Source organism: Oryx dammah, unplaced genomic scaffold, assembly GCF_014754425.2.
Source record: "Oryx dammah isolate SB20612 unplaced genomic scaffold, SCBI_Odam_1.1 HiC_scaffold_11102, whole genome shotgun sequence".
In the NCBI taxonomy this organism is placed as follows: Eukaryota; Metazoa; Chordata; class Mammalia; order Artiodactyla; family Bovidae; genus Oryx; species Oryx dammah.
The window spans coordinates 1-18,203 of NW_024080495.1; the positions used below are offsets into that span (position 1 = coordinate 1).

The 18,203-nt window shown below is 46.4% G+C and overlaps 1 long non-coding RNA gene across 1 annotated transcript; it reads left to right on the forward strand.

Moving 5' to 3' along the window:
• The first annotated feature begins 339 nt into the window (after positions 1 to 339).
• Positions 340 to 6,610, forward strand: LOC120860574. The gene is made up of 4 exons (XR_005720362.1): positions 340 to 364; positions 1,380 to 1,406; positions 3,616 to 3,642; positions 4,053 to 6,610. It is a non-coding gene; the product is annotated as an uncharacterized LOC120860574 (long non-coding RNA).
• Positions 6,611 to 18,203: the final 11,593 nt, after the last annotated feature.

Here is an 18,203-nt window from a genome sequence, read left to right on the forward strand (position 1 = left end):
TGAGAGGGAGGGACTGACCACCGGGCCTGAGTCCAGGGCTCTGGGGAAATCCCAGTCCAGAGCAGGTGGCTGGGGAGACCTGGGCGGACAGCTGGAGCCGTGGAGGCTCCGATGGGTCTGCAGTTGGAACGTCTCCGCCAGGGGTTACACACAGAGAGGTGGTATTTGTGAGTCTTTTTCTTAGGGAGTGGAATTCATGCATTTTCGTTTTCACTCTCTTTCAGCTAAACTTAAGGAAGAACTAGGTAAGCTCTACTTTTCCTCTTGAGCTTTCTGCATCCCCTTCATAGGAGATATTTTTGTTCTTAGCTCACTTATTTCCTGTGTTGCTTTTCAGAGAGGAGGAAATCCACTTACCTGGCTGGTGAGTGACTCTCCAGATGTCCTTGGGTCTGTCTTACGTGTGCCAAGGTGTCCCTTTCCTTGTTTGTGTCTGGACATGTGGACCCCCTTTTGTGGGGTGAAAGTGGAGGCTGGGGGAGGCAGAACCCAGCTCCCAGGCCCCTCAGGAAGCTTGGGTCTGATGGTGACCTCAGAGTTTCTCAGGCCCCCTGGGTCTTATTCTAACTCTGATCAACCCGAAAATTACTGATAGCTTTGTAGCCTGAATGCATCTGGTTTTTGATCAGTACCTGAGGGCCAAAACCACATGCCCTGAGATTTCACTGAAGGAGCTACACAAACAAATGGTGATTAAGTTTGTGTGTGGCCTTCCTCTATCCCAGCACACCATCCAGGGAGAGTCTCTTCTCCCCAGTTCCTCAAGATGGTGATCAGAAAGTGATTGAGGGGACACCTGGGCTGACAATGCATGGCAAAGTCATGGGCTGCCCAGAAAAATGACATGTATTTCTAGAGTGATTTCCTGTGGGAATGCTGGGCCAGTTTTACCTTGGAGTTGACCTTGTATCTATGTTGTTTTAAAATTCCTGCTTCATGTCAATTTTTCATACATATTTTTTCCAGAAAATACTGATGCAATAATTAATTGTTACAATTGTGGAGTAATGTATACTTTTTTCCCCTAAAATATATTCAAACAAGCAGCTTCTGAGCCTGAGTAGCAACATGGAATAGCAGGTGAAACAGGAGTTTTGAAGGATTTTGAGGGAAGAGCCACTAGGTGAACTAGCCAAAGGTCACACAGCAGTGGGACAGCGGTGGAAGTCAGTCCAGAGTGCCGCAGGCTTCTGACCTGTGCTCCAGGGGATTCCCCACCACACCCGCTGTCTGCACGTGGCTGGAGGTCACCTCCTGTCCAGCCTCTCCCTCACTGTAGATAGTCTCACCTGCAGAGCAGAGGGGAGGCAACAGCCAGTGGATTCACACTGAGCAGGTTTCCTCTGGCTGAGGTCTCACCAGAGTGTGCTCCCTTTCAGCCTGGAGGAAGGCCTGGCTGTATGCAGGTAAGTGGCGCTGAGTTCCTGTGGCCTCCCCTCCCAGCCTAGACTCTGCCCCCTTCTCCCTGAGGGGACCCCACAGCAGGGTGGGCTAGCGTCCCTGGTCTTCTTGTCACCTTTGTAGCCTCCACCTGGAGACTGCAGGGACTCCTCGGAACACAGGTGTGCCTCCATCCTGCCCGTGCTCTGCTGCAGGCACTGTCAGGGTTAGCAGCCCCCTCCCCAAACGCCTGGTGCAGCTGGGACTTCTCCTGACAGCGACAGCGGAGGGTCAGTGGTGAGGAGGGGCGGCAGCAGGGAACGACCGTGTGGACCAGGGATCGCTCATCTCTGGAAGATTTCAGAAGTCATGCTCGCTTGCTTATGGGACCCTTGGTTTGAATCTTTCTCTCTTTGGCTCTAGTTTTGGTTTCCCTGTTTCTCCCTGGTCCTCTGGAATATTGGTCTTCTCTCTGCTTCCTCATGCTCTGACCCCATGTCCAGGCTGGCTTTCATCCTCCAAGCCTCCTTGGTTGATGAGGAGCAGGTGTTCTGACTCTGGGGTCCACCACCTCTGGGATATTTATGGACTCCAGGGATGAGTGTGTGAAATGTCTGGAATTATATGGAAAATCCCAAGTGCATTTTTTTTGCCATAAAACCAAAAATGTAACATATGATGGATTATTCATGACATCATCTTCCATTTTAGGAGAATGTTTGTCTGAAGGGCTCAGGCTCCTCCTCCCCTTTTCAGGGTTAATGTAGAAGATTGGAAAAGGAGACCATGAGAGAGGTTAAATTGCTTCTTGGAGAAGGGGTAGGGGAACAAATCACGGAAGAAAGATCAGGAGGAAGAGAGGAGGAGATGTGGAGGAAGTATAGGAATGTGTGGGGGAAATGCCCTGTAGAGGTTTTGAGTGGACAGAGTGACTGAAGAGAGGCCAAAGGCCACAAGGTCAAAAGTCACAGCCACGTGGTGTGAATCTTAGACATGCACTCAGAGTTTGCAAGGTCCATGACATGAAATGTAATGGACTCCTTGAGTCCTCTTTAAAATATTTCAGAGAAACTTGCATTCCTAAGCCCTTTTTAGGTAACCATATAATGAGTTTGCCTCTGATAATGAGACCATCTGCACCTCCCAGAGGAGCTGGGGCAGGTGTGTGGTTGCAGGGATGCTTGTGCAGTGAGGGTGGTCTCAAGGACCCTTAGCAGTGGGGTGAGTGAAGGCTCTGCACCCTCTGAGCCCTGTTCCTGCTTGGAATGCTCCTGTTTAGGGTCAGGAATACAGATTGTGAGAGACAGTGGGGAACCCAGGGGGTGAAGGAGGCCTGGGCACCAGAGGGATGAAAAGCCACCTCAGACATCTCACTGATTCTTGCAGGGATTTCTTTCTAAACAATGATGATCATGTAGTCTTCTTTTACCATCCTCAGCTTCTCTGCCAAGTTTAAGTCGTGTATATTTTAATGTATGTCTATTTTAATGTATACCTTTTATTCTATACCTTTCATTAAAAAAAGAAACTGTACCATGAAACTAGAATCAGCATTTTTTAGTAGTTTCACCATATGCCATGTCTATAGGAATGGTTTTGTTCCTACAAAAATGGAAGGAGAAGTTATTCGTGTTTCATCTTTTCAGCGCGTGTCATGCTTCCTTATTTGAACGTCTCTCCCTGTCTGGAAACCTCTGCATGGTCTTCTACCTGGGTCAGATCTCTCCAGGGCTGTGCGCCGAGCTCTCTTCTCTCCTGGCACATAGTCATGCTCCCAGTTCAGCTTAGCCACTTGTATTCTCTCTAACCATGGCTCAGAGACCCCCTGCAAGCTCAGCCCGATCCGTTCTTCACTAGTGAATGAAAGCTTTTATCTCCCCAATTCTTTCTCTAGAAAACCTATCTTTCATTATAGATATGTGGCTAGGGTCTTGAGAAAGAATAATTTGGTAGGCAAATATGGCAAAGATCTTTCTGTTCAGGTCAGTCTCCAGCTTCTCAATCCCTGAGTATTAAGGTTTATGGCTAGGTCTTCATCAAAAGATTGCAAAATGACCATTCTGTGTGTGTGTGTATGTGTGTATAAAAGAGCAATAAATGTATAAGTGAATGTTTCCAAACATTTTCCCTACAAATCCTTCATTAGCAGCTCCAGTACCCACCCCAGGTACCCACCGCAATATGTGTTGTACAGTCTTGCGAACCCCTGATATGAAACGTGTGTTTTCCTTGTAGATTGGCGGAAGGAGAAGTTCCAGGAATGTGAGTGACTTTTGTGTATTTTCTGGATTTTTCTACTGCTGTCCCTGTGCCTTCTCCTTCAGTTCTCAGTGGTGATATAGACGCTGGCACCATCAATAGTGTGGGTGGGATGTGGTGGTGATAGTCACACACAGGTGTGGGGCTGATGACTTTGGCTGATATTGAATGCTAAATAGACATCCTTCAGCCCTTGGAGAGCAGGCTGGTCCTCAAGGGCTCTGTGACATATCACACCCTGAAATCAGTCTCGTGGGTCCTATTCCTGCTTGGAGGCCCATAGACTTGAATCACAAGTTCCTGTTGTCAGGGTGCTTAGCCTTCCTCCCATGCAGCTAGGATTCCTGGTTGAGGGGTGGTTGTGTGTTCTTGGGGAGGGGAGGACCTTGAATGATAGATAACTTTCTCTGCAGGGCCTGTCACTCTGGATCCAGGATCTGCCCATTCAGACCTTGTTGTCTCTCATGAAAAGACAAGTGTGACCTGGAAGGCCTGCTGTGTGAACTCTGGAGATAGCTGCAGTGTACTGGGCTTTGAGGGCATCACATCAGGGCACTGTTACTGGGAGGTGGAGATCAGGGATGGAGACCAAAGCGAGTGGGCCCTGGGGGTCTGTAGGGAAGGTGTGAACAGGAAGGGCTGGTACGTAGAGTCCCCAGATAAGGGATTCTGGGCTATGGGGAGATTTGAAAGAGGATATTGTGCCTGTACATTACCTCCGGCTCTGCTATGCCTCATGCAGGCTCCCCACCCCAGGCTTAGGGTGGGGGTGTTCCTGGACCCCCAGGAAGGGGACGTCTCCTTCTACAACATGACTGATGGCTCCCACATTTTCTCCTTCCCTCAGGCTTCCTTCTCTGGGACCCTCTTTCCATACTTCAGGATTAGTTCAGGAGACGTGTCCCTGACCGTCTGCCCCAAGGTAGGAGGGTCTGAGGGGCTCCCTGTTGCCGTTAGCAACCCTTCTCTGGAGGAGCCTGTGAGCCTCCCAGGGGCAGGGTTCAGCTCAGGCTCTGGTGCTGATGGTCCTCCAGGGGCCGAGTCTCCATTGCTCCCTTGCAACCCCGAGGCTGTGTCCCCATAGGGCCTGTCACTGTCCTGGACCCTTTCTGTGGCTCTTCCTGGAGCTTCAGACCCCTTGTGACAGAGGCCTCTGAGGTGCAGCCTGGATGGCTTGGGGGTCTCATCCCCTTGCTCTGGAGACAGACTCCTGGGCCTGTGCTTATAACAATTGTCAATTCATACCATGGACTCAGGTTTGAGAAGCTAGACGTGGACTGTTTCTGAAGTAGTTTTGATTAGGCTGTAGTTTGCCATGGGAAGTCAATTTTCTGGTGGTAGTAAAAATTTTTTTAGTGCTTTTTAGAAAAATTTTGTTTTTATTTATTTATTTGGCTGCACCAGGTCTTGGTTGTGGCATGTGACATCTTAGTTGGGGCATGTAGGATCTGGTTCCCTGACCAAGGATCGAACCCAGACCCCTTGCATGGTGAACACAGAGTCTTATCTACTGGACCACCAGGGAAGCCCCCTTTATGGTGTTTATACACCATTTGTTTATTAAAGGGCATGAGGGCTGAATCACTCTGCAGAATAAAAGGGGGTTATTTTATTGAATCAATGCAGAGGAACCCAGAACCAAAGGTGGGTCTCCAGTTGTATTTATGAGGATCCAGAGTCTGACCAGAAGCATTGGCCATCCAGAATCTTGCAGGGAAATGGATGACTGATGAATTTTAGAGGAGTTAGCATTCTACTTTATACACTTCCTATTCTGGGGTCGATGAAACTCACTTATTTTTATCAACCTCAGTAGATTTCTGTTACTTGTAAAAGCTTGTGCTGTTTGTTTCAGGAAAGAACTAGAAGGATCTGGGTTTTTCTGTAGTGTCTGCATCAGGGGGAAAGAAAAGAACTGCTACCAGCATTAAGGTGTGAGTGAAGATGAGAGTTTTCAAAGGCAGGTGAATTGCAGAAAGCTTTGACCATGAGCACGATTCTAGTAATCAGTGTATTGCCTCTTAGTACTTCCAAGTCCTGTGGTAAAGGGCAGAAAAGGAAGCAGCACTCTGAGGGACCCAGACCTTTGGGGATTTGCTCAAGCTCCTTGAATTTCACAGGTGCCTGGGGAGTAAGCCCGCAGGCTGTGGCTCTGCTTCATTGAAGATGCAGAGTGGCCGCTGTAGGTCCTAGTTGGATAGGCACTACCCAATTTCTGATTGTGTGTGTGTGTGTTTGTGTGTGTGTGCACAAACTACTTTATTCATTAATTAAAGGGGAACAGTAGCTGTTACAACCTGTTCACAGAAGAACTCAAAGTACTACCTATTGATAGATTAAAGCATGCTTAAATTTATTTACAAATAGATGCAAAACTGGTCACTATTCAAGAAGTTATAACTGGACTCCATTGAGTACAATTTGGAATTCTATGGAATTGTTCTGATTGTTTCTAAAATGTTTATTTTTAAAGAAGCCATCTTTTATTACCCACTCCTCTATTATTCTTGAAATCTTTTCCTTGTATTGCCAAAAATATATAATTATTTAAAACTTGGAAATATTCACTTTGCTCAATATATGTAGAAACATATAATATTGTAAATCAACTATTCTTTAAAATATTATTTAAAAAAATCCTGGAAATAGACAAAATGTAAAGTGTCATGTTGGAGTAGGAAATTGCAACAAACTCCAGTATTCTTGCCTGGAAAAGCCCTTGGACAGAGGAGCCTGGGGGCTATAGTCCATGGGGTCGCAGAGAGTCAGACACGACTGAGTGGCTGAGCACAGCACAGCACGGTACAGGACATTAACCACTTCCCCCCCCAACTCAGCATATTTATTTCTCACTGCTTTTCCTGGTTAGACAATAATTAAGCTATCCTTCGAAATGCTCTTTGAACCAGCTTTATAATTGTAGCAGTTCCATAATGGATTAATTCTCTGAATAAATTCTTTGACTTCTCTACTTGTCTGAGAGACATGTATATGACTTTATGAAAATTATGTATTTTTATAATTTAGAAATTAATGAAAATTTTTATGTTAAATAAAGCAAAACCCTTTTAATACAGATAATTTTAAGGATAAGTACATTGCAAAAATCCTATGTTATTAACATAAAAATAGGAAACAGTGAAATTCCAGGTATAATTTACCTAAGTATTCTTCCCCCACAGATTGAAAGAGAAGCCTGAAAAGACACACAGACTTTTCTAGATCCCCCAGAGAAGGCTGGGGTTTGGATCTTTATTCTAAATCGAAAGCTTCTTATATTTATGGATCCCTTTCTCATTATTTATTTATTAGCTGTGCTGGGACATCCTTTTTGTGTGAGGGCTTTCTCTAGTTGCAGCAGGTAGGGGCTGCTCTTTAGTTGCAGTACACGGGCTTCTCACTGTGGTGGCTTCATTACTGCGGAGTACAGCCTCCAGGGCACACGGGCTTTAGAAGGGGCAGCATGTGGGCTCAGTAGTTGCGGCCCCTGGGCTCTAGAGCACAGGCTCAGTGGTTGTAGAGCACGGGCTTAGTTGCTCTGGGGCATGTGGGATCTTCCTGGATCAAGGATCAAACCCAGTTGCCTTTGTCAGTTCAGTTCAGTTCAGTCACTCAGTCGCGTCTGACTCTTTGTGACCCCAGGGACTGCAACACACCAGGCCTCCCTGTCCATCACCAACTCCTGGAATTTACTCAAACTCATGTCCATTGAGTTGGTGATGCCATCCACCCATCTCATCCTCTGTCGTCTCCTTCTCCTCCCACCTTCAGCCTTTCCCAGCATCAGGGTCTTTTCCAATGAGGCAGTTCTTCGCATCAGGTGGCCAAAGTATTGGAGTTTCAGCTTCAGCACCAGTCCTTCCAATGAACACTCAGGACTGGTCTCCTTTAGGATGGACTGGCTGGATCCCCTTGCGCCTTTGTAGCCTTTGTAGGGAGGTGGATTCTTTACCACTGAACCACCAGGGAAGCCCTTGATTCTTTTCAAGTGCTGAGGTTTAAAGATGCATTTTTTGGTTTATCATAAATCTGTGTACAATATTATATGTTTTACTGTACATTTTACATGTTTATGTTTCCCTTATGCACAAGTATGGGGCAGTACGTTATAAGCAACGTAACCAACCTTTAAGGGTTATTTTTTTCATATAGAAGACTTGCCTGCCCAAGAATCAACTTTCTTGTGTAAGATGGGACTCCACTCCCTTGACAATTCCATGGAGAAACAGATTTATTTTTTTGGTTTATTTCCCCTGATGTCTATTTCTGCTTCATTGCTACACATCCAGTTGAAACTCAGGCTCTCTCTCCAGTCTCAATGGAGTATCGTCACTGTTTGGCTTCATAGAATCTTGTTCCTTAGACAAGGTTCCTAACAGATCTCATCACATCCATCACAGCAGACCCTGTGCTAAACAGACATGTTCCAAAGAAGACATACAGATGGCTAACAAACACATGAAAAGATGCTCAACATCACTCATTATCAGAGAAATGCAAATCAAAACCACAATGAGGTACCATTTCACGCCAGTCAGAATGGCTGCAAATCCAGAAGTCTATAAGCAATAAATGCTGGATAGGGTGTGGAGAAAAGGGAGCCCTCTTATACTGTTGGTGGGAATGCAAACTAGTACAGCCATTATGGAGAACAGTGTGGAGGTTCCTTAAGAAACTGGAAATAGAACTGCCTTATGACCCGGCAATCCCACTACTGGGCATACACACTGAGGAAACCAGAATTGAAAGAGACACACGTACCCCAATGTTATTGCAGCACTGTTTATAATAGCTAGGACATGGAAGCAACCTAGATGTCCATCAGCAGATGAATGGATAAGAAAGCTGTGGTACATATACACAATGGAGTATTACTCAGCTATTAAAAAGAATTCATTTGAATCAGTTCTAATGAGGTAGATGAAACGAGCCTATTATACAGAGTGAAGTAAGCCAGAAAGAAAAACACCAATACAGTATACTAATGGATATATATGGAATTTAGAAAGATGGTAACGATAACCCTGTATGCGAGACAGCAAAAGAGACACAGATGTATAGAACAGTCTTTTGGACTCTGTGGGAGAGGGAGAGTGTGGGATGATTTGGGAGAATGGCATTGAAACATGTATAATATCATATAAGAAATGAATCGCCAGTCCAGGTTCGATGCAGGATACAGGATTCTCGGGGCTGGTGCACTGGGATGAATCAGAGGGATGGGATGGGGAGGGAGATGGGAGGGGGGTTCAGGATGGGGAACACGTGTATACCTGTGGCAGATTCATGTTGATGTATGGCAAAACCAATACAATATTGTAAAGTAATTAGCCTCCAATTAAAATAAATAAATTTATATTAAGAAAAAGAATCCTGTTCCTTACCTTTGACACAGTTATACCAATTTGCAGTCAGTCCTGATAATTTTGAGTGATGTTCATCTATTCCAGAATGTAAGTTTCATGGGAGAGGGCAGGTGCCCCCAAAGACTAGGGATACTCTGCTGTCACCTTGTCCAGTCATCCAGTTGTGTCCAACTCTGCGATCCCATGGACTGCAGCACGCCAGGCCTTCCTGTCCCTCACCATCTCCTGAAGTTTGCTCAAGTTCACGTCCATTGCATCCGTGATGCCATCTAGCCTTCTCATCCTCTGACACCCTCTTCTCCTTCTGACCTCCATCTTTCCTAGCATCAGGAACTTTTCCAACGAGTCTGCTGTTTACATCAGGTAGCCGAAATACTGGAGCTTTGGCTTCAGCATTAGTCCTTCCAGTGAGTATTCAGGGTTGATTTCCTTTAAGATTGAGTGGTTTGATCTCCTTGCTGTCCAAGGGACTCTCAGGAGTCTTCTCCAGCACCACAGTTTGAAGGCATCAGTTCTTTGGCACTCTGCCTTCAACCACACGTGACACTGAGAAGACCATAGCCTTGACCATATGGACCTTTGCTGGCAGAGTAATGTCTCTGCTTTTCCATACACTGTCCAGGTTTGTCATTGCTTTCCTGCTGAGACGCAATCGTCTTCCAGTTTCATGGCTGCACTCACCATTTGCAGTGATTTTAGAGCCCAAGAAGAGGAAATCTATCACTACTTCCACCTTATCCTCTTCTGTCTGCCATGAAGTAATGGGGCTGGATCTTAGTTTCTTAAAATACTTTTTAAAGCCAGCTCTTTCACTCTCCTCCTTTTGCTGTCATAGAGAGGCTCAAAATAAATGTTTATTAAATGAATATATTTGTCACACAAAGACAAACATCATATGGTATTGCTTATATATGGAATTTTTAAAAATGGTAGAAATGAACCGATTTACAAAGGAGAAATAGTGACAGATGTAGAAAACAAACTTGTGATTACCAGTGGAGAAAGTGGTGGGGGAGGGATAAATTGGGAAACTGAGATTGACATATGCACACACAATCATGTATAAAATAGATAGCTAATAAGGACCTACTGTGTAGCATAGAGAACTCTACTCAGTATTCTGTAATGACTATATGGGAAAGAATCCAGCAAAGAGAGGATATATGTATGTGCATAAACAGGTACTCTTTGTTGCACTGTGGAAACTAATGCAACATTGTAAAGCAACCGTACTCCAATAAAAATTAAAACATGAATTATTAAAAAAATTTAAAAGGTGTTGAAACAATGAACAAACAGAACAAATGCCATATTCTAAAATTGTAGTAAAATGACAAGTGAGTATAACTAACTCCATAAAAATCAAGGCAACAAAGATTTGAGCTAAAATACTGAACTTTAAAAAATAAAGAATTTGTTTGTATATTGAATGGATATGTTTTCTTTTTTGTATTAATGCTAAGAGTTCAGGTTAAATCTGTGGCTCACTTCTAAGAAGTGTAATTGTACTCTCACAGGACTTTATCTTACATTTCCATCTTTGTTTTCTTTTTTTAATTGACTCCTTCGACTTATTTGAGTTTGTATCATTGTTCTGAAATCATTGGTATGAGTTGCTCCAAATCTTTACTTAGAATAAGGTAGTTTATAAATAAATGCATAACAACTACACTTGAGTGCAATATTTAACTGAGTCGTTGGACTTTCCTGATCACTACTTTCTCCGTGTCACTTTCTCCTTTTTGGCTCCTGCAACGCAAGCCCTTCCACTCATCTGTCCCAGCGTCTCTTCTTGGCCCTGGAGGGTCTCTTTGCACCAGCATTAATGCTGTTCCAGTTCCCCAGGGTTCTCTCCGCATCTCCGTCTTGATGCTGTATCTGGGAGGCCCTGTTCACACCCCAGAAGTTGGCCCTCCCTCACCTGCTCGTGACTTCCTCATCTGCGTCTCCTGCTCAGTTCCTTTCTTGAGCCTCAGAACTGCATTGTCCTCTACCTTCTACACACTTGAGGCACCATGTGACTCAAGAGATGGTTTTTGCTTTTTATTAAGAGGAGAGGATAAGCTAAGCCATTTAATTAGTAAACATTTCCAGATTTTATGTAGATTTGAGAATCACCTCTTTGTATAACAATGCAATTCAATGCAAAGTTGTTGAAAACGTCACAGATTCCTCCCATTTTTGTTTGCAAAAAGTTTCCCTCTCTGAATTCTCTTGATGAATGTGCCCAAGATAGAAATCTGAGACTCTTCCTTGACGCTTCCTCTTGATTATCACTTCGAGTGTCATCTCTGTCATCTCTCTCTTTCCAAATGTCACATACCTCCTCCCCAGAAGTTTCTGTTTTTGTTTTAGTTGAGAGGCAGAAAGAAGGAGGCATAGGGGAGCAAAAGACAATAATCGAATGGAATAGAGGGCACTGATGTTCAGTGTGCAGTGTGATGAAGTTTTTTGTATGCACATAGCTGAGTAACCACGCTCAGATCATATCTGATAGCTCCCTGGTTTCGTCTCTAAGTGTCCCCTCAAGCTTCCAGGACCTCCTCCTCTGACTTCTGCCACCACTGACGCATTTTGCCTGTGCTTTAGATTCATATATGAGGAATCCTGTAGCCTGCAGTCTTTTGTGTGTGGTTTCCTGTGTCCACGTCCATTTTTCTAACATTCCTCTCCTTTCCCTCCCTCCGTGTCCTCCTGCAGGGAAGCCTTTTTTCAGTCCACAGCGCTGGCCACAAGGGGGCAGCAGAACCCGGTGGAACCTGGGCTGATCCAGCAGAACAGCCCTTCTCTTGGCCCCTGGATTTTTCCTTCGATCCCCGTAGCACCCTGTTTCTGGGCTGCCTCTCAAGCAGTTGCTGCAGGTTGATCCTGCTGCCTCCCTCTCTGATACCTGCTGCTTTAGAGAGGATTTCTGGAGTGGAAGATTGGAGCTTGGCCTCCAATTCTGGATCATGCAATCCTTTCAGTAATGTATTTCCAACAAGCAGCTATCAAGTATGTGGAAATGTTGACAGATTCTAAAAACAAACACAAATAGCACGTTAAAAAAGAGTTAAGATGAAAGGTATTCTAACATTTCTTCTGTCTCCCCTCCTGCCCCCAGATACATGGAGCACCTCTGGAGCTGGTTCGCCCCTACCTGGTGGCCCCGGTTTAGGGCTCAGCTGAGCTTTAGTGGGGCCTGGAGCCTGTGGGTTTGACACACATAAGTCTGGGAAGGTACCTTCATGTTGCTGAACCTCTGTCTCTCAGCTGTAAAATGAAGAAAATAAGACTTTCCTCTGAGGATTATAATAAAGTATGTGATGTTCAGAGTAAAGTGGCACTGGGTGAACAGTGTGCCTGAGTGTTTGGTGACATCATGAGGGAGCAGGGCCTGGCCTCAGGGCTTTAGCCCACAACTCAGCCTGTGGAGACAAGTCTCCTGACATGAAGGAACAGGGTGGGCATTCTAGGACTGTTAGAACTGTTGCAGGAAGGGGGACCCCTTCCAGGGCCTGAAAATGGGCTCTTGTCTAACAGTCGGAAATGAATTGTCTGAGGAAACACACGTGCTGACAAAGCAAGAGATTTTATTGGAAAAGGGTGCCCCGGCGGAGAGCAGTAGGGCAAGGGAACCCAGGAGAACTGCTCTGTCATGGGCTTGCAGTCTCGGGCTTTATGATGATGGGATTAGTTTCCTGGTTGTCTTTGGCCAATCATCCTGATTCAGAGCATGCATTGCTCAGCCAAGATGGATGCATTGCTCAGCCAGCGAGAAGGATTCTGGGAGGCAGCTGGACACGTGGGTCAACTTTTGGTCTTTCCTGAACTCTTCCGGTTGGTGGTGGCTTATTAACTCCATGTTCCTTACCAGGACCTCCTGTCAAAAAACAACTCATGCAAATAGTTACTAGCGTGCCTGGCCAGAGTGGGCAGTTTTCAGTCATTGTGCTTCCTCAAATAGAGCCAGCCTCTCAGGCCTCGCCTGCCTCTCCTGCCCCAGACCTCTCTTCTCTGATTCTCCCAGGGATGGAGGACAGAGTGTCAGAACTTCAAGTGGTTCTCGGACTTTGGTACTCAAACCCCTCTGAGCAGGACTTGCCTGACTAACCCTTGGCCGTGGGTGGCCTGATCTATGGGATGGGGAGAGTGAGTAAAGACTTCCCAGGTCACTGAGTGGGCATATACTCAGGTCCTGTACTCAGGGCACATACACAGGTCACTGCCATGTGGCAGTACAAACACTCACATCGTAAATCGTACACTGACATCTCAGTGCCTGGGGACATGCGTGAGACACTCTGGGCAGATGTGTCCATTCTGGAGTCTGGTCCCACATGCGCCAGGCTAAATGCAGGGGGGATCCTACCCCTTCCCTTTTGTCCTTTTCTTCTCTCCCTTTCTCCTTCCCTCCCTCCCTTTTCCCTTCCTTTCTCGCTGCTCTTTCCTTTCCTCCACCCTCTTTCTGTCTGCCTTCTTTCCCTTTAGAACCTTACTGGTGAAGCTGAATCTGGCCTCTGTACCCCGACACCATATTAAATCTTAGAAACAGAGTGTTGGGTGAAGTAGAAAATAGTAGCTTTATTGCTTTGTCAGGCAAAGGCGGCCACAGTGGACTAATGCCCTCAAAACCGTGTGATCCTCCCTGAAGAGAGTAGTGAGGAGTTCTATAGTAATGGTTTCAAAAAAAGCATGATCAGCTCACGGACATTCTTCTGATGGGTTGGTGGTGAGGTGAGTGGGAGTTAGTATCACCAACCTTCTGGTTCCAGCTCATCTGGGGTCTCTGTGCTTGTGGTCAGCGTACCATCCTTGTTAACGTTAACTTCTCCCCTGTGGTGGTTTCAATATCTCTGAAATAACTCAAAGATATTTTTGTGTGTTTCCTTTGATGGGGAATCAGACCTTGCCCCAAGGCTGCACTATTGTATCTCTTGACTGTTCCTCTCTTATCTCACATCCCCCCCTTCCTTAATTAACAACCACTTGAACTTGCCTGTTGGACTCGGGGAAGGTCTTGGAGGTTGAATGAATCCTATTTTCTGTAATCAGAGAAATTCGGGGCACAGAAAGGCTTTTGTGCCCAAGAGTCCCACGGGGTCCTGCTTGGTATCATAATCTTTTATTGGTAAAATAAAACATATTATATTTTCTGTAAGCCTGTCTGCCTTCTCAGTCTCCCTCCTTTACCTTTAGACAGTGCAAAAAGTCAGACACAACTTGGGGACTGAACAACAACAACAAAAATCTGAGGGCTTGGGTGGGAGCGATGCCTTTTCATGTTCCTGGAAGGAATCTCAGACTTCGGAATCAGAGTGGATTTTCAGAGGATGGTGGAGTCAGCGCCATGGACCAGCTGGACTCTGCAGCTGACCTCTGGGTGGGCTGGGCAGCACACACTCTCGGGAAGGATTGAGTGACCTAACTATGTCCTGAGATGCCTTTGCTGGATATTCCAGTTTTGGAGATGACAGCCTCTGGTGGGAGGGCCTCTCCTTCCTCAGCAGAGGGGCAGAAGTGCAGGTTCAGAGGGAGGTCATGGCCCCCCATGTGCCCTTGGGCTCTGCCCAGCAGGCTTCCAGGGTAGACCTTGCCCACCAGCCAGGATATCATGGTTAAAGAACAAAAGAAACCTTTTAAGATTGAAATAAAATCATTGCCTCTGGAGTGTGTGTGTGTGTGTCTTTCCTAAAAATAGCTATCAAAGGAATTGTTTAAACTGTGCCTTCAGTATATATTAATCTCGTGAACTATTCAACTTAACAATGTGAAGGACAATGAGGTTTCCAGATTGTATATTATTTAAAATAGGAGTTTAATTTTTTTCATCTACTGTAGCATTTTAAAAATCACAATTCGTTTTATATCACTATGGTTTTATGGATTAGAAGTTTTTCTGAAACTGTTTTGAAAGCTCCTGAAGCAAATTAAAGATAAGGGATACTATGACTGTTAAATATTAACCCTGTTAGCATTAGGATAATTTATATTTTGAGAAAGAAAAGTCTTTTGTGGCGAGTGAGCAAGAAGCAGCTGGCACACGACCCTGCTGCCTGGGGTGGCGGGGGAGGTTGGTGAAGTTGGCTGTTTTTGTCCACCTTGCCAGTGTGTTCAAGTGTCCTTCCAGTGTACTTCCAGAAAAATCTTTCCTGTACTTTGTCATTCCCGCCCCTCTCTCCTCCCAGTATGGACTCAAAGGGCTGGCATTCAGGGTGAGATAAGCTTTCTGGTCAGATCATCTTGGGGCATGCCTGAGTCCAAGGTCCCTGCTTGTTCCTGCTTCCTGTGAAGTTGTGTGGAGCTGGGGGTGGGCTGGGCTGGGTTTGAGGGCTGGGGGAGGATTGAGGAGGCAGTCTCCCTGCAGCTCTAACCCCTCCCTCCTCTGTGAGGGATTTGGATTAAGTGTCCTCAATGGCAGCACTCATGTCTTACTTCATGTCTGTCTGCATATGTGAGAATGAAGTAGCATAAATGGAATTTGTGTGGCTTCTTGGCACATAGGAAGTATTCAATAAAATATGGTTGTTATAAAATTCCTCTAATGTTTCTGAGAACTTAAAAAGTCTCCTTGTGATGAAGGGATTGGTGGTGCAAGTGGGGGATACAGATTAGGCGGGCCCTGGAGGCTAATTTTTGAACTTGTCTCATTAGATCTCCTGCGGTTAATATAAATATTCCAAATATTCCTGAGTTCAGGTGGATATTGGAGTTGACCTTTTGGGGAAGACAAAGTGGGATGTGTCCAGGTGTACCCTGATGGTCTGGGTCTGCCCAGAGCTGTAACACCTCAGACCAGACTTCTGGGCACTAATCAACAGTTTGCGGTTTTGTGGGTCCACTGGTCCTTACTCTGTGGAGACAAATATAATGGGTTGTTCAGAGCAACCCAGAGTGAACACAGGCTGAGAGAGATTTGCTGAGTATGTGGCTGTGAATCTGTGAGGTTTGGTTTTCTCATCTGTAGAATGAAGATAATAGTGACAACCACGAGGCAGAGGTGAGGAGGGAGAGACACTTCAGGCCTGAACCACTGACACTGGGACACTGGGGAGGCTGGAGGGAGCACTGTGCTTGTGTGTGCTTAGCCACTCAGTTGTGTCTGACTCTTCGTGACCCCATGGGCTGTGGCCTGCCAGGCTCCTCTGTCCATGGGATTCTCCAGGCAAGAATGCTGCAGTGCATTGCCAGGCTCTCCTTCAGGGGATCTGAACATCCTGACTCCCACCCTGCAGGCAGACTCTTTACTGTCTGGGTTACCAGGGAAGCGCTGAGGGAGCATTCGTGGTGGTTGAACCTGGTGTTGCCAGTCCATGGCTGTAATTAGTGAAGTCTTTATGTCTGGGGTAGACAGGAAAGCTGGAGAAGGCAACGGCACCCCACTCCAGTACTCTTGTCTGGAAAATCCCATGGACGGAGGAGCCTGGTTGGCTGCAGTCCACGGGGTCTCGAAGAGTCGGACATGACTGAGTAACTTCACTTTCACTTTTCACTTTCACTCATTGGAGAAGGAAATGGAAACCCACTCCAGCGTTCTTGCCTGGAGGATCCCAGGGATGGCAGAGCCTGGTGGGCTGCCGGCTGTGGGGTTGCAGAGAGTCGGCCATGACTGAAGTGACTTAGCAGCAGCAGCAGCATACAGGAAAGCAGAGATGGGCAGGTGGTGGGGCTGTTGTGGCCTTCCAGAGGCTGACGCCATTAGTTCAGAGTTAGCAGTCTTCCTGTTTCTCTGTGGACTAGACTGTTCTGTGAAATTGGATGAGGTTGAGTAGCCCATGTGCTGCTGAAGAGACTCCTGCCAGTTAGCTCAACCAATGTTTATGGAGTGTTTCCTACATGCCCGGAAAGAGTGCCTCCTCTCCTGGATTCCCTCGAAATTCCTCAGGTGAACACAGGTCAGGGCTATGGAGGAGACAGGGTGTCACCCAAACCCCAAAAGGCTTGTGTATGGATCTCATAATGGGGGGCAGGAGGTCAGCAAAGCGTGCCTTGAGCAAGGTCATTTGAGGTGAGAGCTGTACAGTGGACCATGTGGAATGTGGGGGAGAAGCAGGATCATCCAGTGGCTGGTGAGACCAGTAAGGGGGCAGCTGGGAGAAGCACGGGATGAGGTCAGACAGGAAGCTGGAGGCCTCGGAGCTGCGGAGGTGAGATTGAAGCAGAGGGGTGCCTTGAAGGGTGAGGGATAAAGTTGACATAAACTGACCTGCAAACATCACGACATTGGAAAGAAAATGACCTGGAGGGAGTGAGGCTGGAGGTGGGGCCGGAGACCCATGAGGAAAACTCTGTGTCAGCAGAGAAATGAGAGTATGTGATGGCTGTTAGCATGAATTTGTGAAAATCTTGAATGTGTTGGAAGCACATTTCATGAGAGAGTGGGATGTGAAACATGCCTTTCAAGTTTCTGGCAGAGAAAACTGGGTGAACACAGGTGTTCTTTATTGGGTAAGGAAAGTTCAGGAAGGGATGAGCTGGAGAGGAAGAGCCAGTCCTGTTGGTTTTTTTTTTTTTTTGGAGACCAGAGAATCAGGCCTTTCCTGGTGTTCACTGGGCCTGGCAGAAAGGGGGTCTGAATGGCTGTGCCCAGGCCATGGGTGATACACAATCTTAACAAGCCTTAGGGCACTGTCCATTCAGCCAAGGTTCTGGAGTTGGTTCTGGAAACGCGTGAAGCCTGGGGGTTAGCCCCTGAGGGGCCAGGTTGGGGGAGTTCCTGGGTCATCTGTTGGGGAAGAAAAGGAAGCAGCCACGCTGGGGGCTGTGCCCTGTGCACTTTCTAGGTGACATGGAGTCAGGCAGGGGTAGGTGTTAGTCTGTGCAGGCTGTGTGCTGTACACAGTCCCCACTTCCGAGGTTAGAAGGCTGCCAACCTGGAGTATGTCTTCCCAGGCGACGAAGTAGTAACGAAACTGCCTGCCAGTGCAGGAGACCCAAGTGATGTGGGTTTGATTGCATGGTTGGGAAGATCTCCTGGTGTAGGAAATGGCAACCCATTCCAGTATTCTTGCCTGGAAATTTCCATAGACAGAGGAGCCTGACAGGCTCAGTCCATGGGATCACCAAGAGTGAAACACAACTGAGTGAGTGAGCACACAGGCACAACCTGGAGCAGGGCACTTGTCTAGAACGGTTATCGAGTCTGTGTGTCTCTGTGTCCCCCTCAGGGTGATTTCAGCTTTACTTGAATCCACTCTCTTGTTGCTGCTCCAATCATGC